This window comes from Schistocerca cancellata, chromosome 9 (assembly GCF_023864275.1).
Source record: "Schistocerca cancellata isolate TAMUIC-IGC-003103 chromosome 9, iqSchCanc2.1, whole genome shotgun sequence".
NCBI classification, from domain to species: domain Eukaryota; kingdom Metazoa; phylum Arthropoda; class Insecta; order Orthoptera; family Acrididae; genus Schistocerca; species Schistocerca cancellata.
Genome location: NC_064634.1, coordinates 235,058,248 through 235,081,696, shown reverse-complemented (window position 1 = coordinate 235,081,696; position 23,449 = coordinate 235,058,248). Strand labels below are relative to the sequence as shown.

General features: G+C 41.5%; 1 long non-coding RNA gene across 1 annotated transcript; it reads right to left on the bottom strand.

Moving 5' to 3' along the window:
- Nucleotides 1-599: 599 nt before the first annotated feature.
- On the bottom strand, nt 600-19,670 carry LOC126100480 (uncharacterized). Its single transcript, XR_007522180.1, has 3 exons — nt 19,568-19,670; nt 6,913-6,926; nt 600-642 (listed from the first exon to the last, which is right to left on the bottom strand). It is a non-coding gene; the product is annotated as an uncharacterized LOC126100480 (long non-coding RNA).
- Between the last annotated feature and the right edge of the window lie 3,779 nt (nt 19,671-23,449).

Genomic DNA, 23,449 nt, shown 5'->3' with positions numbered 1-23,449 from the left:
TGCGCAGCAATCGCCGACGTATTGTAACTGACGCTGAAAGAGGGGAAACCAGCCCACATTCGCCGTGGCAGATGGAAAACCGCCTTAAAAACCATCTATAGACTGGATGGTATACTGGACCTCGACGCTAATCCGACCGGCAGATTCGTGACGGGAGCCGGCACGCCTTTCCGCCCGGAAAGCTGTGAATCAGACTTCTCGACTAACCGGGTGGGACTTCAGACATTAGTCAAGTCGATGCCAAGTCGTGTAGCGGTGCTTCTGTGTGTCCGCGGGGACCCTACACGATAGTAGGCAGGTGTACCAGTTTCTTTGGCTATGCAGTGTATATGTGATGTAGCTAAACCAAGATGCCGAGGAAAGTCTTCAATAGTCACGACCAAAGTATTAACTCTATGTTTTATTAACGATTTCGTGCTCCATCTCCAAGAATATGTTTGGCTACAGGACGGTACAGTTCTTTCTAATCAGTTACTATATTACCATCAGAATCTGTACGTACATTCTGTAGTTCAAATTATGTAAATTACATTCATTCAAGCTCTGCTACTCAACTATACGACTACTATTTTGTTAATCTAAACAGCAAATGAACTTACGAAGTGACGATGACCCGGATCCTCCGGTGATGCTGTTCATCATCTGCAAGGGTGAAGAGAAATTTTTCATTAGATCATAACTTTAAAAACTTGTTTGTGGGTACTAATAATTTGTTACTGGTGTATGAAACAACGTCCGGTTTTATTCTAGAAAGAATATTTGCCTTTATATCATTATAAAGATATGTAGTTTCATGAGGAGACAACGTATGTGGAATGAATAACGCCTGGTGCACACAGAACAGCCCAAATGGGTCTCGTCGGCGTCACGAGTTTTTGATTCGTCACTTGCAATTTGTGTCCAACGTAGCTGAATAGAATTTCGCATACTTCAGAGTGGCACATCAGTAAACCGTCAGCAAAGTTTTGACAGTCAGAAGCGGCAACTCGGCGTCCACTTCGCCATGTGATCTCCTAGAACATAGCTGTTTAATTTTGAAAATGATCAAGTGGGTTGAGTTCATTAGCTCTACACAAATATAAGCTTCCGGTCTTCTGAGGAGGAATTTCACACAGAAAACGTGGTGTGGTGTGAGAAAGTAAGCAATGTGACAGGTCCGCAGTACATTTTGCATTCATTCGTAGGATGTCGCCATCAGGAGAAACTAAACAAACATTCCACGGATCGGAGCGTGGAATGGTGGATCCATTAATCTGGCAGGAAGACTAGATAATTTAAAACGGGAAATGGATAGGTTGAATTTAGCTGTAGTAGGTATTAGTGAGGTTCGGCGGCAGGAGAAACAGGATATCTGATCAGGTGAATGCAGTCACACAGAGGTAATGCAGGAGTGGTTTTAATAGCGAATAAGCAAATAGGAATTCGGGTAAGCTAATATAAACAGCACATCCATCGATCCATCCATTAATCCAACCAAAACATACAAGAATCCACACCTATCACGGTTGTAGAAGTGTATATACCAAGTAGCTTCTCAGATGACGAAGAGATGGAAGAAACGTATGATGAGATAAAAGAAATTATTGAGACAGTTATGGAAGACGAAAATTTCTGATGACGAACCGAAAGAGCGATACATAGTCGGTGAAAATGGATTTTTTGGTAAGGAATGAAAGAGGAAGCTGCCTAGTAGAATTTTGTACAAAGCATAATTCAGTCACCGCTAACACTAGGTTAAGAATCATGAAAGAATGTTTAATGTATGGAAGAGACCTTTAAACTCCGGGAGGTTTACATAATGGTAAAACAGAGACTTCGAAACAAGATCTTAACTTTTAAGACGTTTCGAGAGCCAGATGTAGACTCTGACCACAGTTTATTTTGTATAAACTGTAGATTAAACTGAAGAATTTGGAAAAGGGTAGGAAATTAAGGAGATGGAACTTCGATAAGTTGAAAGAATCACAGGTTGTTAAGAGTTTCAGACAGAGCATTAGGCAACGGTTGAGTAGAACAGGGAAAAGGAATACAGTAGAAGACAAATGGGTAGCTTCAAGAGATGGAATAGTAAAGGCAGTAGAGGACCAAATAGGTAACAGAATAGGTAACAGAAATCCTTCGATAACACAGGAAACACAGAATTTAACTGACGAAAGGAGAAAATATAAGAAAGCAGCAAATGAAGGAGGCGAAAGGGAATGCAAATGTCTAAGAAATGTGATTAACAGGAAGTGCAACATGACTAAGCAGGAATGGCTAGAGGAAAAATTTGAGGATTTACAAGCATATTTCTCAAGTGGAAAAACGGATACCGCCTACAGGAATATTAGAGACTTTTGGAGAAATAAGAAGCAGTTGTATGAATATCAAAAGCTCAGATGAAAAACCAGTACTCAGCAAAGAAGTGAAAGCTGGCGGGTGGAAGGAGTATATAGAGGGGATACACAAAGGAGATGAATTTTCAAAGCAAATATTACAGAAATGGTAGAGGACGTGACAATGAGATTTGAGATGTGACACTGCGAGAAGAACTTTACAGAGGACTGAAAGACCCATGTCGAAACAAGGCCCCTGAAGTAGACGACATTCCGTCACAACTACTGATAGACTAGAAGAGCTATGATAAAACTCTTCCATCAGTTGAGCAAGATGTGTGAGACGGGCGAAGTATCCTCAGAGAAAAATCTAGTGATTGTAATTCCAAAGAAAGCAGTTGCTGATAGATCTGAAAAATATGAGTTTAATAAGTCATGGCTGGAAAATACTGACACTAATTCCTTACAGAAGCATGTAAAACTGATAGAAGCCGACCTTGATGAAGATCAGTTTGGATTTCGGAGAATTTTACGAACACGAACGTCCATTGTAATTGTTTAATATCTCTATTGTTCAATCTGTTCAGCGAAGAAGCAATGATGAAGGTAAAGGAAAGGTTCAGTAGAGAATTAAGATTCAGACTGTAATGATTTCGATGAAGAGATTCGATAATGATGTTTCTGTCATCGGTGAAGGTGAAGAAGAATTAGAGTTCAATGGAGCGGTCTAATGAAGACAGAGTATGGCTTGAAAGTTAACAGGAAAAAGAGAAAAGTAATGAGAAGTAGAAAAGAAACTTAGCGTCAAACTTTGCGGTAACGAAGTTATGGTACTCCCCTACTTGACAAGGAATAGAACATTTGACGGACGAAGGATGGAGAACACAAGAAGCAGACTAGCAGAGGCAAACAGTGCATTATTGGCTAAGATAAGTCCTCTCGTTTCAAATATAGGCCTTAACTTTAGAAAGAAATTTCTGAGAATGTGCATTTGGAGTACATCATTGTACGGTAGTCGAACAAGGACACTGGGAAAACGGGAAAAGAAGAGAATCCAACAAAATGTTGTTCTAGAGAATGATGTTGAAAATCAGGAGGTCCGATAACATAAGGAACGAGGAGGTTCTCACCAGAAACGGCGAAGAAAGCAACACGTGGAAAATAGTGACAAGAAGAAGGGATAGAAGGATGGGACATGTGTTTAGGCATCAAAGAATAACCTCCATGACACTTGATAAAACTAGAGGGTAATAACCGTAGGGAAAGACAGACATTGGAATACGTTCTGCAAATAATTGAGGATGTAGGGTGCAAGTTCTAATCTGAGATGACTAAGTTGACGTAAGAGAGAAATTCGTGGCGGCCCCTATAAAACTAGTCAGATCCGAATGGGGGGGCTATTTTACCTCCAGCGTATTTTCCCAAAAGGACGCCATCATAAGTTAACCATACAGACGAGGTGCATACCCTGGGGAAAAACTACACTGTACACTTCAGCCACTCGCGGTACCAGCACAACAAGGCCGTTTTGGTTGATGTTACAAGGCTAGATCGGTCAGTCATCCACACTGTTGCTCCCGAAACTGCTGAAAAGGTTTGTGCCCTCTCCAGGAAACTCGCATTTGTCTGGCATCTGAAATGATACCCTTCTGTTGTGGTTGCAGTAACGGTACGGCCATCTGAATCGCTGAGGCACGCAAGACATACCACCGACGGCAATAGTTCATGGGGGAGGGGATGAGGGGGCCATTGCAGCATCGTCAAGAAATTGTATTTCCTCGTAGGTCTCAAAAACCTCTCTAACGTATGAACAGTAAGTTACAGACAGTTATCTTCTTGTTCGTATACTAATGTACTAGTGTGTATGAATTGTAGCAATATTCAGATATCACGCTAAGGAAAAATACAGTTCAATCATAAGGAAGGTTTCACAAGAAGAACATAACCTTAACCAATATTGCATCATGCAAACATGTGATATGTCACTGCTGATAGGTGATCCTTTAACACTGAGTGTAATGTCATGAACTATTCATATCGCGAATGTGAAAAACGTAGTGAGTTCTCTACGTAGAACTACTCATGAACAATATTTCTTTTCCGATGGACTGAGCGATACAGTCAGAAACTGAGGCCACTCATAATGGAAAGATATGCTGCCATGTTAAGAAGCACTAAATAACTGCGAGTTGCACTCAGACCATTTAATTAACGAGTACTGATACCATTTGATATGCACTAAACTTAAACCAGTTATTCTGATATACAGGATGATTCAAAAATGCATGTAAATATTTTAAGGGTGTATTTGTGAGGTAAATATAAGACAAAAATGTTCTATAAATGTTTTTCCATAAACGTTTAATTCCAGAGTTATCGTTAAATACGAAAGTCATGTCCGTATCAAAACGACGGCAGTGCAAGCAGCAGGATGCCATATTCTGGTACGTAATTCACATACGTATCTCCCAACAGTTGATTCGAAACTGCATGAATAGTGTTTGTTTTTGTTTGCACGTGATGTTTACTCCTACTGTACGGAAGATGGCGCTGATGTTGTTGGTAACGGAAAAGTACGTCCTGTCGTTCATTCATCGTCGGAAGGCCAAAGGTTTCGTGCACATGATGTACTCAAACAGTGAGTATGCTGATATGCACCTTGTGTATGGTGCAGCAGATGGAAATGCACTTGCAGCAAGACGAAGGTACAGTGAGCTGTTTCCAGGAAGACGGTTACCAAGTCATCAGACGTTTGTATCTGTGGACAGACGTATGCGGGAGTATGGCATTCGTCCTGGGCCGCATTCAGGTCGACCACTTGAGCATGCAGTGAACGTCGAGGAACATGTTTTGGACCTGGTAGACCAAGATCCATCTATCAGTACGAGACAAATTAGTGCAGCTGTACGACTTCCACAATCTACTGTATGGCGGCTGCTTCGGAGACAACAGTTGCATCCATTTCACCTGCAAAAAGTGCACGAATTGACACCTGAAGACTATCCTCGCCGTCAGCAATTCTGCCAGTGGTTACAAGAGCGTCATTTGAATGATCCAATGTTCATTCGGCGGATATTATTCACAGATGAGGCCATGTTTACTCGTGCGGGTGTAATCAATTCGCATAATATGCACCAGTGGGCTGTCGAGAATCCTGGCGCGAGAATTGTGCGTGGATATCAACATCAATTCTCCATAAACATTTGGTGTGGTATTGTGGGGAATTACTTACTCGGACCTCATGTTCTGCCTCCAAGGCTGAATGGGCACGCGTACTGCGAATTTGTGGAGGGAGAATTGCCTGGATTGTTACAGGATGTCCCTCTTGCAACACGAGCCACCATGTGGTTTATGCACGATGGTGCTCCCGCCCATTACAGCCGCAACGTAAGGGCGTACCTCAATTCTGCGTATCCACATCGATGGATAGGTCGCGGAGGACCAATTGCTTGGCCAGCCAGATCACCTGACCTGAACCCTTTAGACTTTTATTTATGGGGCCGACTAAAGACATTGGTGTATTCTTCTGCAGTACCGAACAGAGAAGTGCTACAACAAAGAATTGAAGGTGGTTGTGAAATTATTCGTGGAGAGTTGAACGGACTGTGTAATGTGCAGAGATCATTGATGCGACGAGCACGGGTCTGTCTGCAAGTTCAGGGACAGCATTTTGAACATGCATTGCATTAAGATTTGTGCAAATACAGTACAGTACAGTACAGTCTGTAAAATGCTTCAATTTTCCTTAGTTATTGTGCATTGCTGTAGTTCAATCAACAGGACCTAAATTAATACAGTGTTCGCGAGGAATTGTTTCAGTTTGTTACGTCACGTTTATTTATCAGTTTGCGTTGTTAGTCCAAATGCACTGTAATTAAACTGTGAACTCTGGGAATTAAATACCTTACGTTGTATTGAATGTATTATCCTGTTTTGTTCATAACTCTGTAATAAGCCAAGTATGGAAAAAATTGTATAGAACATTTTTGTCTTATATTTACCTCACAAATACACCCTTGAAATATTTACATGCATTTTTGAATCACCCTGTATAAATAACATGCAGGCGCAAGGAATGTTTTATAAAAGAAGAGAGTTCTAAGAATGGTTAGACAACTACTGCATCAATATTTATACAACACTAGAAAAGAAACCTCTACGGGTAATTCAATCACATTACCAATTGTTTTATGAGATAAACCATGGAAAAAGTTGTCAGTTACTATTCCTTTGATTTTAATATTTAATTTCAGCGTATCTATGGTCAGGAAGTCGAGGTGTAAATGTTCGATTAATTCCACTAAGAAATGAAATGAAGGAAATTGGTAATATGTATTGTTACTATACGGGTACTTACGTTTACGCATACACTTGTCTTCAACAGAAAGTTAAAAGTGCATTTCAACCACATGTAACAGCATAAGATTAAAAAGTATTCACTCCCTCGCAAATCGTAAAACAATGCATCACCTACCTATACGAAAATTTCACTCAGTAAGTGAGAATTACAGTTCAATAACAATTTATACCGTATGCCAAGCTCTTAGTGACATCATTCTGGAAATGGTGTGTCCATGCATGGTGTTGGATGGCTTACCTGTGCTGGAAGGCCTGAAACATAGAATTTTAAACATCACATTAGCAGCTGCTCATGCCTCCTAAAACTAACAATTATGTTATGTAATCCTGCTTCGCGTCTCGTCGATTACATGCAAAATCACCCCTGAAACCAAGTCGAGCGTGACACCACTGTACTACACCGCACGATCAAATAAAGTAGGAAACATTTGTTTAATTTCTTTGAGTAGCCATTTGACCATAATGAGATGCATGTGGTTGCATATTATTGTAAAGACAGTGTGCTGGAGACTGTGACACTATTACTAACATGACCGCTAGTTATTACTTTCTGTAACTTTATTTACACACTATCACATCTCAAGGCATCAATCCCATGGTTTTTCAAATGAAACAGAGTGGTCCCAGAAACGTTAACAAGTCGCGAACATGTATGACATATACAGGGTGAGTCACCTAACATTACCGCTGGATATATTTCGTAAACCACATCAAATACTGACGAATCGATTCCACAGACCGAACGTGAGGAGAGGGGCTAGGGTAATTGGTTAATACAAACCATAAAAAAATGCACGGAAGTATGTTTTTTAACACAAACCTACGTTTTTTTAAAATGGAAACCCGTTAGTTTTGTTAGCACATCTGAACATATAAACAAATACGTAATCAGTGCCGTTTGTTGGATTGTAAAATGTTAATTACATCCGGAGATATTGTAATCTAAAGTTGACGCTTGAGTACCACTCCTCCGCTGTTCGATCGTGTGTATCGGAGAGCACCGAATTGCGTAGGGATCCAAAGGGAACGGTGATGGACCTTAGGTACAGAAGAGACTGGAACAGCACATTACGTCCACATGCTAACACATTTTTATTGGTCTTTTTCACTGACGCACGTGTACATTACCATGAGGGGTGAGGTACACGTTCGACGGGCGTTTCATAGGACGTGGAGGATCCATAAATTGGCCAGCCCGTTCTCCTGATCTCACACCTCTCGACTTCTTTCTGTTGGGTACGTTAAAGGAGAATGTGTACCGTGATGTGCCTACAACCCCAGAGGATATTATGAAACGTCCCCTTAGAAAAATTTATGAATTACTGTGCTGATAAACCTCTTACATTATTTGCTTTTAAAACAGTTGAGCAAAGCTGAACGTACTCAAACATTCACTAAGGTGACACACAATATTTTTTAGCGCAACGCAATCTGACTTTCAAAAATCCCTACAAAAGAATGGCCCTGACTAACATTAACCTATACGTTTCACAAATCACTTACCTCACAAAAATCTTGGTTACTCGAACTACTGCAATACAGCGAGCGCCACTACTGCCAGCTAAATAAAAGATTCAAACTACTGAAGGCACTAACTACTGATAGACATAGTTAGCAGATGAAAGGTTTTGATAAAGAACAAACAATGTATTTACCTTAATATTGTTCAAAAGTCATAATGTATATAGCAGCTCATGACATCCAGTCTTACAAATTTCAAAACTCCTCCATCTCTCTCCCCACATCCACCACTGCTGGCGGCTCACCTCCAACTGCTCAACGCTACGCGCTGTTCACATCCATCTGCCCAACACTACAATGGCAGACAACAATGCAAACTGGCCACAGACTGCACACAGCACAGCCAGTGATTTTCATACAGAGCGCTACGTAATGTTGCCAATAAGAAAACATAAACAGCCTACTTACAATATGAAACAACGTATTGTGGCAGCCTGCGGCGACATTACATCAGATGTGCAGCGGCGTGTACGACATTCATTACGCCAGAGAGAGCAATTGTGTGCAGCAAATGATAGCCACCACATTGAACATCTATTGGCCTGACATGTCGGGACACACTCTATTCCACTCCGTAATTGAAAACGGAAACCACGTGTGTACGTGTACCTCACCCCTCATGGTAATGTACATGTGCGTCAGTGAAAAAGACCAATAAAAAGGTGTTAGCATGTGAACGTAATGTGCTGTTCCAGTGTCTTCTGTACCTAAGGTCCATCACCGTTCCCTTTGGATCCCTACGCAATTCGGTGCTCTCCGATACACACGATCGAACAGCGGAGGAGTGGTACTCAAGCGTCAACATTAGGTTACAATATCTCCGGATGTAATTAACATTTTACAATGCAACAAACGGCACTGTTTACGTATTTGTTCATATGATCAGATGTGCTAACAAAACTAACGGGGTTCCATTTAAAAAAACGTAGGTTTGTGATAAAAAACATACTTCCGTGCATTTTTTCATGGTTTGTATTAACCAATTACACTAGCCCCTCTCCTCACGTTCGGTCTGTGGAATCGATTCGTCAGTATTTGATGTGGTTTACGAAATATATCCAGCGGTAACGTTAGGTGACTCACCCTGTATACACTACTAGCCATTAAAATTGCTACACCAAGAAGAAATGCAGATGATAAACGGATATTCATCGGACAAATAGATACTAGAACTGACATGTGATGACATTTCACGCAATTTGGGTGCATAGATACTGAGAAATCAGTACCCACGACAACCAACTCTGGCCGTAATAACGGCCCTCATACGCCTGAGCGTTGAGTCAAACAGAGCTTGGATGGCGTGTACAGGTACAGCTGCCCATGCAGCTTCAACACGATACCACAGTTCATCAAGAGTAGTGACTGGCGTATTGTGACGAGCCAGTTGCTCGACCACCACTGATCAGACGTTTTCAATTGGTGAGAGATCTGGAGAATGTGCTGGCCAGGGCAGCAGTCGAACATTTTTTGTACCCAGAAAGGCCCGTACAGGACCTGCAACATGTGGTCGTGCATTATCCTGCTGAAATGTAGGGTTTTGCAGGCATCGAATGAAGGGTAGAGCCACGGGTCGTAACGCATCTGAAATGTAACGTCCACTGTTCAAATTGCAGTCAGTGCGAACAAGAGGTGACCGATACATGTGACCAATGGCACCCCATACCATCACGCCAGGTGATACGCCAGTATGGCGATGACGAATACACGCTTCCAATGTGCGTTCACCACGATGTCACCAAACACGGATGCGACCATTATGATGCTGTAAACGGAACCTTGATTCATCCGAAAAAATGACGTTTTGCCATTCGTGCACCCAGGTTCGTCGTTGAGTACACCATCGCAGGCGTTCCTGTCTGTGAGGCAGCGTCAAGGGTAACCACAGCCATGGTCTCCTAACTGATAGTCCATGCTGCTGCAAACGTCGTCGAACTGTTCGTGCAGATGGTTGTTGTCTTGCAATCGTCCCCATCTGTTGACTCAGGGATCGAGACGTGGCTGCACGATCCGTTAAAGCCATGCAGATAAGATGCATGTCATCTCCACTGCTAGTGATACGAGGCCTTTGGGATCCAGCACGGCGTTCCGTATTACCCTCCTGAACCCACCGATTCCATATTCTGCTAACAGTCATTGGATCTCGACCAACGCGAGAAGTAATGTCGCAATACGATAAACCGCATTCTCGATAGGCTACAATCCGACCTTTATCAAAGTTGGAAACCTGATGGTACGCACTTCTCCTCCTTACACGAGGCATCACAGCAACGCTTCACCAGGCAACGCCGGTCAACTGCTGTTTGTGTATGAGAAATCGGTTGGAAACTTTCCTCATGGCAGCACGTTGTAGGTGTCGCCTCCGGCGCCAGACTTGTGTGAGTGCTCTGAAAAGCTAATCGTTTGCATATCACAGCATCTTCTTCCTGTCGGTTAAATTTCGCGTCTGTAGCACGACATCATCGTGGCGTAGCAATTTTAATGGCCAGTAGTGTCTGTAGGCGGACACGACGCATGAAAATTTGTTCCTGGTCTCCTGCTCAATAGGTAGAGTTGTCTGAGACTTGAAATTATCTCTGGAAACATATAATTTCGTTTGATTAAAGAACTAATACCTGGGTTTCAGGCAGCATCCTCCCTTTCGTTCGATCCTGAAATGCTATTGCAGTACATTTACATAGCCTCTGCATTTCTGGCCGAGTTTAGGAAGAATACCAAGTGGACTGAGACGTTGATGGGAATTTGGACTGAGGAGAGTGGCGCGACAGGGTGGTCCGTGCATATGTGTCAAGCAAGTGTGACAGGGTGGCGGACTGGTTAGCGCATTTGCCTAATGAGCTCCTATCGGTGTTTTCTTCCCAGCCTTGGTCCAAATTTTCAATCGTCCCTTGTGTATGCATATTAACTCCTTATTTGCCAATGGAATTCATGTGAACCTACGTTGGTGAATTAAAACTTGAGCTTAACCATGAGTTCAGTAGTACAATGCAAATCCCCATTAAGCCCTACATCGATTTTAAGCTATTATTAAAAATATTTATAGATATAATTGAGCATCAACTGAGCAGAGTTATACTTGATGCTAATACTCATTCATAAATACACTGTAGCACCAAATAAACTAGTATAGGCATGCGTATTCAAATACAGAGGTATGTAAACAGGCAGCATACGGCGCCAGACAACACGCGTCTGGCGTAACTGCTGGATCGGTTACTGCTACTGCAACGTGGTGCTATAGACGGCACACGAGCGATGAGACACAGCATCTCCGAGGTAGCGATGAAGTGAGGATTTTACAGTACGACCGCGAATATCAGGAATCCCGTAAAACGTCAAATCTCCGATATCGCTGCGGCCGGAAAGAGATCCTGCAAGAAAGAGAGCAACGACGACATAACAGAATCGTTCGACGTGACAGAAGTGCAACCCTTCCGCAATTCGCTGCAGATCACAATGCTGGGCCATCAACAAGAGTCAGCATGTGAACCATTCAATGAAACATCATCAATATGGACTTTCCGAGCCGAAGGCCAACTCGTATACCCTTGATGACTGCACGACACACAAGGTTTGCTCCTCGCCTGTTCCCCTCAACACCGACATTGGGCTGTTGATTACTGGAATCATGTTGCCACGTTGGACGAGTCTCGTTTCAAATTGTATCGATGTGTACGTGTATGGAGATAACCTCATGAATACATCGACCCTGCATGTCAGCAGGGGACTGTTCAAGTAGAGGCTCTGTAATGGTGTGGGGCGTGTGAAGTTGGAGTTATATGGGGCCCATGATACGTCCAGACACGACTCTGATAGGTGACACGTGCGCCAGCATACCGCCTGATCACCTGCATCCATTCATGTCCATTGTGCTTTCCGACGGATTTGGGAAATACCAGTAGGACAATGCGACACCCCACACGTCCAGAAATGCTACAGAGTGGAGCCAGGAACACTCTTCTGGGCACCAGACTCCCCAGACATAAATGTTATTGAGCATATCTGGGATGCCTTACAACGCGCTGTTCAGAAGAGATCTCCACCGCTTCATACTCTTACGGATTTAATGACAGCCGTGTAAGATACATGGTGTCAGTTTCCTCCAGCACTACTTCATACATTAGCCGAGTCCTTGCCACGTGGTGTTGCGGCACTTCTGCGTGCTCTCGGTGGGCCCTACACAATATTAGGCAGGTGTACCAGTTTATTTGGCTCTCCAGGTATATCAGTGATCGTATCAGAACGTTGAATAAGTAAATGTTTCGGCATCCATTACTCTTTATGGTATTGTTCTTGTTCTGGGTCACTGAAACTTCATCTCTCTGTAATCCTTCATTGACGCTGAATGGTCGATTAAGTCATCATTGATCACAACAATAACCTAACTCAGGCATATAATTGGCACGTTACTCCTCTCTCCTCTAGTAATATTAGCGAACATTTAAATAATGCTAATAATTTTTGTAGGCAAGTTGAAGGAAGTTTCGTGCTGAAAGGCTATGGTGTATCAAAAGGCTTTCGGCATACAGTAGTCCTTTGTAACGTATAGTTAAATGTGTTTTTTAACCAAATATACGAATTTCTTTAACAGTACGCTATTACTCCTAAAAATCTCTTTTGTAACAGAAAACAGTTAACGGGGTGTTAGGTTAAACACGTTCGACACACTTCGTGATCGAAAATATCCAGAGGACTATTAGCTAATGTTAACACGGGATGTGTCTACCCTTCGCTGTTGCGATGTCCTGAAATCAGCTGGTGTGTAATGTCTGTGAAGAAATGACAGTTTGTTCTTCCAGAAGGGCCGAACCCGAATAAATACTCCGATCAACGAAACAAAATTAGGGGAAGAACTCGTGTACTTGCAAATTTCTATACAGTGGTAGGAAGGAGTGTCATGAACAACATACTGAAATTCCCTACTCATGGGGCGTAGGCGTGTGGGTGAAGCTTAAATGTCGCTTTTTGAAGTTTTTTCTTTTAAAACTCGAAAACAGCGATTTCTAGCGAATATATTTCCCTTTATAAAATCAGGCCACATTACATCACATTCCATCGCCCACGGTATATAAGGCGAATTACAGACTGTTGGTGTAACTTTTTAAAACACCCTGTAGTGCTTCTTTTGCTCCCTCTTTAGTTTGGAGGCCTATAAACAAACAACGTGCGTGACCATAATCCGGCGACCTGCCCCCCTCGCTCTTCTACCATCGACCCCTGCCCTCTCCATCCAGTTACATACAAAGAACACAATTTCACCCCCAGTACAGCTCTACTGCGTATAAACATTTTACACACCAGTTATTATTTGCTCATTTAGTAGCAAGCAATAATTCTTTACCATTAAAACACTACTTTAATAATTCGCGAGTTTTCCATCACCTGCAAGGCGGAAGCAATTACTTTTAGAGAAAAAAGATAGGACCTTCTATTAGAAAATTTAATGTAGTTTAATTTTATGCAGAGAAACCGTTTTGCTAGAAACTGCGGCTGTAGAGTTTCGAAAGAAACATGAAGAAGCTACTTGTAAGCGATGCCACATACCTCCCTCCCAGGCCAATGCTCACAACTCAACGATGGGAATGTTTAATGTGTTCTTCGTCAACTTCCTCCACTGCACAAAAATTTGGCATTGCACGATTTTTCCTCTGTTCGACTTTTTTCGCTCTTGTTTGACAGGGCTTAAGTTATTGACGTTGAGCGCTGGATTCTGGAGGGAATTGTTTGTTTTAACATTCCCCAAAGAGCCACTGCGTTTAAATTCCGAATCTAGGCAAACCAATCCATTTCAGGAACGTTGCTGCCTACAAACCACTGCCTCACAGACACGGCCCTATGACGTGATGTATAGTCAAGTTCATATAATCAGCGTCATAGAACTATTCGTCTACTCCACCCAGCACACTATGCTGTAAAATGTGCTTGTATTGTTCCGCAGTTAGTGTTTTCTTAATCACAGTAAGTGGACTAAGCCCCAATCACGGAGAACAGCCCCATACCGTACCACGACCTCCTCCATACTTCACTGTTAGCACTACAAATGGTGTCAGGAAATATTCTCCAGTAAATATTCTCCAGGGATTCACAAAACCCAAACCGTTGCATCACACTGTGACAGGGTATTGAGTGATTCATCGCCACAAATCACTTGTTCCGAATCATCAACCGTCCAGTATCGTCTCTCTTTCCATATATTACATATAAGTATGGCTCATAAGTAGCTGCTCGACCATCGCACCATGTTATTTTTAATCGCTGATGGATAGTCATTGTGCCAGCCAGGACAGCTGGTAGCAGTTTAGAATTCAGGAATGATTCCTTCAGGTGAATTAATGGGATTTTTACAACAATCTTCTGCCATACTCGACGATCCCTGTACGTCAATATATGAGGTCCAGTTGCTGTCCACGCATCGGCACAGCTTTAGAAAGCATCGTTCCTGCGAAACGCAACTCGCCCTTTTTTCGCATGATATCTTGCGAACCATGGATGAAGGGTATCAGACGGATGCCATATTCCTTGACTTCCGGAAAGCGTTTGACTCGGTGCCCCACTGCAGGCTCCTAACTAAGGTACGAGCATATGGGATTGCTTCCCAAATATGTGAGTGGCTCGAAGACTTCTTAAGTAGTACAACCCAGTAGGTTGTTCTCGATGGTGAGTGTTCATCGGAGGTGAGGGTATAATCTGGAGTGCCCCAGAGAAGTGTGGCGGTCCGCTGTTGTTTTCTATCTACATAAATGACCTTTTGGATAGGGTGGATAGCAATGTGCGGCTGTTTGCTGATGATGCTGTGGTGTACGGGAAGGTTCGTCGTTGAGTGACTAGGAGGATACAAGATGACTGGACAGGATTTGTCATTGGCGTAAAGAATGGCAGCTAACTCTAAATATAGATAAATGTAAATTAATGCAGATGAATAGGAAAAAGAATCCCGTAATGTTTGAATACTCCATTAGTAGTGTAGCGCTTGACACAGTCACGTCGATTAAATATTTTGGAGTAACATTGCAGAGCGATATGAAGTGGGACAAGCATGTAATGGCAGTTGTGGGGAAGGCGGATAGTCGTCTTCGCTCATTGGTAGAATTTTGGGAAGATGTTGTTCATCTGTAAAGGAGACCGCTTATAAAACACTAATACGACCTATTCTTGAGTACTGCTCCAGCGTTTGACATCCCTATCAGGTCGGATTGAGAGAGGACATAGAAGCAATTCAGAGGCGGGCTGCTAGATTTGTTACTGGGAGGTTTGATCATCACGCGAGTGTTACGGAAATGCTTCAGGAACTCGGGTGGGAGTCTCTGGAGGAAAGGAGGCGTTGTTTTCGTGAATCGCTACTGAGGAAATTTAGAGAACCAGCATTTGAGGCTGACTGCAGTACAATTTTACTGCCGCCAAATTATATTTCGCGGAAAGACCACAATGATAAGATAAGAGAGATTAGGGCTCATACAGAGGCAAATAGGCAGTCATTTTTCCCTCGTTCTGTTTGGCAGTGGAACAGGGAGAAAGGTGATAGTTGTGGTACGAGGTACCCACCTCCACGAACCCTATTGTGTAATTGTAGGTCGGACTAGTCTTGGTTTAGCTGTGGGTGTTCCTTCGCGTTCGACATCATAATCACAACAGCCGAAGTTAACAATTGTAGAAGGGTACAAATGGCCTGGACAACTTTTTACTCAGGTGACATCCAACGTCTAGTCCCCGTTCGAAGAAACTACCAGGTGACTTGGCGCTTCAGATTTGGGTCAGGCAATGCTTCTAGTCGTGTAGATGTCTTTCTCTGAACACTGAGTGCAACCAACATGGATCATTTTGTAGAGTTCAGAGGCCCTTATCTTGTGTACTGCCAAGGTGGTCATTTATAAGCTGCAAGATTCGGGAATTCACGGTGAGACCGTTGCCCGCGAACGTGCTTTTGGTGTTTCACTTTATTACATGATTTTCAGCTCTACAGACGTGTTTCCTGTGCGATCAAGGTTAAAGCTGTTGTGCCGATCGAGACTTTGACCCATGTACAAGGATTAATTGAGTTATCCTTTGTAGTTTATGTTATGTTCTCCTTATATTACCTCGGCGAGTTGATATTACATGTTGTTTCTCTGTGTTCTATTTTTGATAATGATTTATGTTTTTGATGATGTGAGCCATCGCATTGCCACAATGTCCCTTGGAGGACATAAGTAACCTTGTTACTGACTTTCGCGTTTGCTAATTGAATAATAACCGAAAGTTACTTCAAATTCTCTTTAATAGTTTTGCATCCAGAAGTTACAAATTATTATGTTTTCTCACGGTCATTTCCAATATAGTCACTTATCTTTTGTCTCAGAAGTTTATCCGAGCACAACTCACTGCGTCTGTTCTCTCTTCAATCGAATCACTATAGTGACAAACTGCCGTCGGAAAATGAAATATTCATGTCTTTGCAAGCATATAAAATTAAATTTGGGATAGACGTGAGCTGCTTAGAAATTCGAGACACATGTTTCCATCCTGAATATGTTGAGAATGGCTTTTGTGATCCACACTTCTTGTGGATAGATGGCCGGTCATGAAAAGCGCACTATATATCTCCAGAGACCGCGTTGTCTTTGTGCGGGAGCTCACATTCACACTTTTAGTTTGTGTTAGAATGCCCGACCCACTTGGTCCTATTTATCAACTCTTAACTGTGTGTGCAAGATCACACGATATTTTCTCGATGCACCATGAGAATCCTACAAACTAACGAATACTTCCATCAGAAAAGGGCAGATCGCATTGTGGTTCGTTCATGGGTGAAAATTTTGTTCAAGAAAAGTATTATTTTTAGGGCATGAATACTGAAGACACACCAGTGGCGTACACGCCTTGACTTTAAATAGGAAGTATGAGGCCTTCAACCGCCAGACGGCATCTCTGGTTCCAGTATTTTACCTCTGTTCGTTGTGTGTTCCTCTACTTCTGTGTCATTAATGAAGATGTTTACCATCATACGTCGATCAGATCTCATATCAACCCCACCCCTCTCCCATACCAGGGTTGTACCGTCATCACACTGGTCTCTTTCCTTGATATTCCTGTGATTGCCTCGTCTACTACTGGTCCTCGAGACAAATGGCCGAAGTGACTCACTCTGCTAACGGAAGTAATGGCTGAGTCCAAAAATCTCACCGTTTCACTTAGTTAATTGTTCAGCTTCAGCTTTGTCGTCTACACAGTGATCCGTCTCGTCTCTGTGTGGCACATGTGCAACTGGGCTTTTCAAACTTACAGCAACTCGTCTCAGCTTACAATACGCAATTAGTCAAGAAATTGTTGGTCCTGTTGCACCTTTAAACTATCTGAATAATTATATGCAGATACCGATATATTATGTAGTTGGCCGCGTTGTGCAGTGTTTGCTGTCTTTAAGCCTTATAAAGAAACGTAGGAGTCATTTCCTGTACATAAGGAACATTCGATAAAGCCTTATTTAAATATATTGCCTCTTTTATACTGATGAGAGTATATTATAAGCCCTCCATTTCTCTAGACATTTGAAGATTTTACCGTTCAAAAACAAAAGCCAAATATCAGTTTGTGGAATGTCCTTTTCTTAGTGTCACTAAGTCGCAAAGAAATAGGAAACACAACACAGAGGATTTATATATATTTTCAGGCTCAAATTTGTACCAAGGTCAGAATTCGAACCTGGTCTCCTGTTCACCAGGCAAACGCGCTAACCACAAAGGCCCCCGAACACAGCGGCCTAGCACGTCTCCCTCCTCAATCCAAATTACCATTGATGCCTCACCCCTCTCGGTGATAAAATGGCTCTGAGCACTATGGGACTTAACTTCTAAGGTCATCAGTCCCCTGGAACTTAGAACTACTTAAACCTAACTAACCTAAGGACATCACACACAGCCATGCCCGAGGCAGGATTCGAACCTGCGACCGTAGCGGTCACGCGGTTCCAGACTGTAGCGCCTTTAACCGCTTGGCCACACCGGCCGGCCCTCTCGGTGATAAGCACGAGACCCGGGTTCGAATCCCAGCCTTGATACAAATTTTCATTCGTCCCTTCAGTATCCATATACATCACAGATATTTGATAATTGAAGAGGTCTCTGGGACCATAGAGGTCCTTTTGATTAAAGTACCATTGCCTGGGTTTCAAGCGAAATCCTAGCTTTCATTCGCTGCTGAGATGATATCCCAATGCAGACGGAGAAACTCAGCAACTGTGTTCGGTCTTACAGAGAATACCAAGTGGGCTGAGACGTGCTAGGATAATCTGTGCAGTTGTGCAAAGCCACTGTACCAGGGAGGCATAACGGATACCGTTTCTGCCTAGTGATCAGTGGCCCTAGGTTCGAATCCCGACCTTGGTATAAATTTTAATTCGTCACTTTAGTCTGCATCTATGTATCATAAATGTTTGAGAGTTCAAAACCTCTCTAGAACCACATAAATTCGTTTGACTAAGGATTCAGTACAATCAGTTTCGTTGTTTTGGGTTATGTGCGCACTCAAAGTAGGAGTGGCTCGAGTAGCATGTAGATGGAGAAAAGAAGGATGTTGGGAAATTTCGACGGTTATTTAGGGTCACTGCTTTGCATTTCCCTTCATATGATCCTTTTTGCAGACTGTACTTGTACCTCTACGCTAGTCTGGTATGGAATTACTGATGTACCTCAGCAGGATCTTTATATTGCTACCGTTTCAGATGTGTGATTCATTTTATTTTAATCCTCATTTTTATTATCACTCGCAATGCCAAGAGTGGGGGTGGGGGTGGGGGTGAGCGTACCTTATGGCCACCCTTAGAAAGTATTGTAATATAGTGCGGTACACTTTATTTTAAAATTCTGCAAAAAAATTATCATGGAGTGTTATGTTAAGTTTCCATCAATGTTTCTAATCTTTCAGTTACACAACCGAAAATATAAGCCTAAGTTGTAGCAATGACCTTTCACAATGAACTACATACTCCACGTTTTCGTGCTCAAGATCCTACATACGAACCAGTATCTCTTTAAAAAGGATGTTATGAGAAATAGCCAACAACAATTAACAAAACAGGTATTTTTAATTTTTTGTGTTGGTTATACAGTACACGTTGTTGAATGTATGTTGTTAAGTGAGCTACAAGATATTTTATGGCTACACATCCTCTTCAGGAAATACGTTGCTAACATAAATCATCTTCACTTAACAAATTATTTTCCTTTAATTTTTTTAAAGAGTGGGCGTAAAGTACCACCCCAATCCACTTGATAATACACGCGATTGAAAATGATTTGGTATTTCTACGGTTAATAATTGATACTAAACACAGGCTGTCGAGACTAATGAACGTACTTGAACCTATTTTAAGACATACTGTTTGCTAGAAAACTTACCGAAGATTCCGCCACCAGATGATCCCGATCCACCACCGGATGATCCAGATCCGCTTTCAGATGATCCTGAACCAGATGAGAAGACGTTGAAGGGATTCTGGAAAATAACCAGACATTGGTAGCATGCACTCTGTGGAGTATGCATATCACAGTCTATCATGCAAAATAATGTGAAAATATCTGGATCAGTCACTGATATTTCGTAGATGTAAATAAAATTATACTTTCATTTTTAATTTTTGATCGTTTATCACGGAACGTGCATCTAACAGTTGGTATCACAGACATGTTAAAAGAAAGGTTACAATATAGTTACTTTAATAACGAACTGGAAGAGATCTGTATTGAAGATTGATGTCTAATTTGTATAATTTCGATACATATCATATGAGGAAACGGATTTCTTCATAACGTAATTACTGAAAGGATTCTTTCCATGAAAATATTGTACGTTGATTTGTTGCTGCGGATAAGACGTTACTCGACGATTCCTTTGCAGAAACGAAAATCCGGTACAAAACGTCTGTACTACAGCTGCAAAAGAAACTGAAGTCTACGACAAATTTTGTGGAGAGTGTTATTTGATTTGCTAAAGTGTTTTTGTGTTTATCGCCTTGTAAAGTACAAATCAATAGGTGGGAAAGGCTAAGGAAATTTTCTAAACAGTTATATGAATAATAGAGTTGCAGTGCAAAAACGATTATAATCTTTCATTTGGGTATTGCACCTAACTACCGGGTTGCCACGACGGTGAGACAAAGGAAATGAAGAAGGAATAGACACATACATCCCACTGAACAGATTTGCCTTCTCAGATCGATACATAGTCCAACATCTGAAGTTATGAGTAGAAGAAAAACGTTTCCAGCCCAATAAATAATTCAGGTGGAGGTGGGTTCTTTTGATAACTAACACACTACGCACACGTACAACAGCCTGGAAATGGCTGCACCTGCCTTTATACAGGTTGACAATTATTGAACTATATGAAATAAAATCGTCATAAGTTCTGATCGGTTTGCGTTAGGACGTTCACACTACATGGTTGGCCGCAGGAGCATGATGGGCATTGTTTAGGTTGGTTTAGCGACGAAGCCTTCCTTCATTTGAATGGATTCGCCAATAAGCAATCTTGGCTCGTTTAGGTTACTGAGAATCAACATTTCGCTATCGAGAAGTCTCTTTCTTCACCCTCGACGGGTGCCTGTGTGGTGCGCAACGTCCAGTCACGGCATAATCGGTGCGACGTTCCTTGATGGAACGGTGAATACGGAACAGTAAGTGAAGGTTTTGGAAGATGATTTCATTTCCATTATCCAAAGTGACCCTCATTTCGACAATAAGTGGTTCATACAAGATGAATCTCGACCCCATCGAAACAGGAGAGTGTTTGATGTCATGGAGGAACATTTTAGTGCAAGCATTCTGGCTCTGGGGTACCAAAGGGGCCACTGGAATGGGCCTCGATTGGCCGCCATATTCTCCGGATCCGAACACATGAAATTCATTTTTGTGAGGCTATATTAAAGACAAGGCATACAGCAACAATTTCAAAACCATTGCTGAGGTGAAATAGACATTCAGGAGTTCACAGACAGCATTGACGTTCTGACACTTCAGCGGGTCATGCAGAATTTCGCTATTCGTCTGCGCCACATCATCGCCAACGAAGGCACCCATACCGAACATGACATAACCTAAATCCAAATATCTGTAGTGACGTTTACGTGCTGAATACAGTGTGTGCACGTCGTGGTTTGTAACTTATTTGAGTTCTTTTTTTCATATAGTTCAATAATTCTCACCATGTGTCTACAGAGTGTGACGTTTACGAGACTTATATATCGACATAGTCATGTATCTTATAACTCATAAACTAAATGAATGCTACCTGTAAAATAAATTATTATAGTATTTTATAATAATGGAGTCCACTAGAAGACCATTAACAACAATGAAACGTGTAATACAAACACTGATAACAGAAATAATACAGTACACATCGTTTCGCACTTTGGCAATCGGTTCAGTTTGTTCATTATCAGTAGTATAATCTTCTAACAGACTGACGAAGAATTATATATCGGCAATATAGACAGCTTAAGGACATTTATTTGAACTACAAATTACGTGGAACAGTATATTTGGAGCGTGGATCTGATAAAGATAAGTGCACTAGTTAGTGTTCCGTTAATGAGATGTAATGAAGTAAGAAGTTAGGAAGACCTACACAGATCTTGATTCATTGGCAGCTGGCACATTATTAACAGTCTCAGGTCTGTCGTGAGAGTATAAATCCATTCACTGTTCAAATATGGATAAATGCTGCAAACCCTTTTGTGATACCTTTAACTTCCATATAAAGTCAAAATGCCTTTATGTTCAAATTTTAAGTGGGTATGCATTAGCTATATTAGTATTTAGGAATGAAGTTTCATGTCATATGGTTGGCTGTGAACTCATATATATTATATTTAATTATTAGTTAATGAGAAAAATGTACATAAGGCTCCACTGCTGTGTAATTATATTCACAATAAACAACTGAGTTCAGTAACAGCCATTACACTCAAAACGCTGCAAAGCTCAAGATAGCATATGGTCACAATGGCGATGGTTGTGAGAAAACTGACTACGAAAGGAAGTAAGCGAAGGCAGCTTATGAGATTATTGAATTCTTCCAACCATAATGATTATTCCACGAGATTTCAGGACTACATACAATGATGTAACGATCTAGTTGCAACGTTTCGGCTGACAACCAGGCAGCCATCTTCAGCTGAGTTTTAAGATGGGAATTGCTGATGCACGTCCCTACTACACTTATAACAGAAACTTCTACAGTGGCAATTCGAGTATATTACCTTGGCATGACCACCCTCTTTTAAATCTGTCATTATTACTCCATTTGTGAAACGTTCTATCACAAGGAAAACACTAAGGTACGTACGTCAACATAGTACGTGAGTTTTTCGTAAAACATCGAGTACACCTTTTCTACACATACAGGCAGTGTGTTATAGTTACATTTTCATAATACATCTATAACCAGTATGTTACATCTTCATTTTGACAATATTTCTGTAACACGCAATTCAGGTCAGTCAACCCTTACATCTCTTCTACATTTATAGCCTATACATTACAATTTCATTACGTTATAGTAACAGTGCATGTAGCTTACAATCGATACAATTATAAATAATCCATGCAAATTTTTGTGTAACACTACTTTTGACAAAATTGTGTAGAATATCCCAAATATGAGTGATGTGAAGCAGGGAACGTGTTGGGAAGGTAGCTACGAAACTGCCGAACTGTACGCTAATTCAAAATTCAAGCCTCAGTGTCGTATTTAAGGAATATTTCATAGCTAATTTAGATAGTGCTAAGACTCTTCCTATTTATTTCAATTACCGGCATATGTTAAGGACGTTTGACGCAAGAAGTGTTTTAATGTGTTACACAGACATAGAAACCTTGATATATCACGTGACTACCTCACATACCTATGATGTTATGAAAACTGATATGTATAGGTGATTTTACACTTAGAGTTAGCCTGATGATAACATTATATATTTCCATTCAGCTTATAACGGACAAACAACAATTAAAAATTATTTAGTGTGACTTCAGAGGTCTGTTCGCATAGATATACCGCTGCAAAAAGTAGGTTCCTGACTGCTTATAACGTAAATTGAGTTTAATGAAAGATTTATCATTGTAGAGAAGGCATTATTATATAACTCATAGGACAGAGGACAAAGATATACACTGTAGAAGAAAACATAACGAGTAATGTGAAAAGCGAAAGTCACCAGAGGTTAATTACGTGAGAAATCAAACACTGATGATTACGAAGAACGTGTATTAACTGAT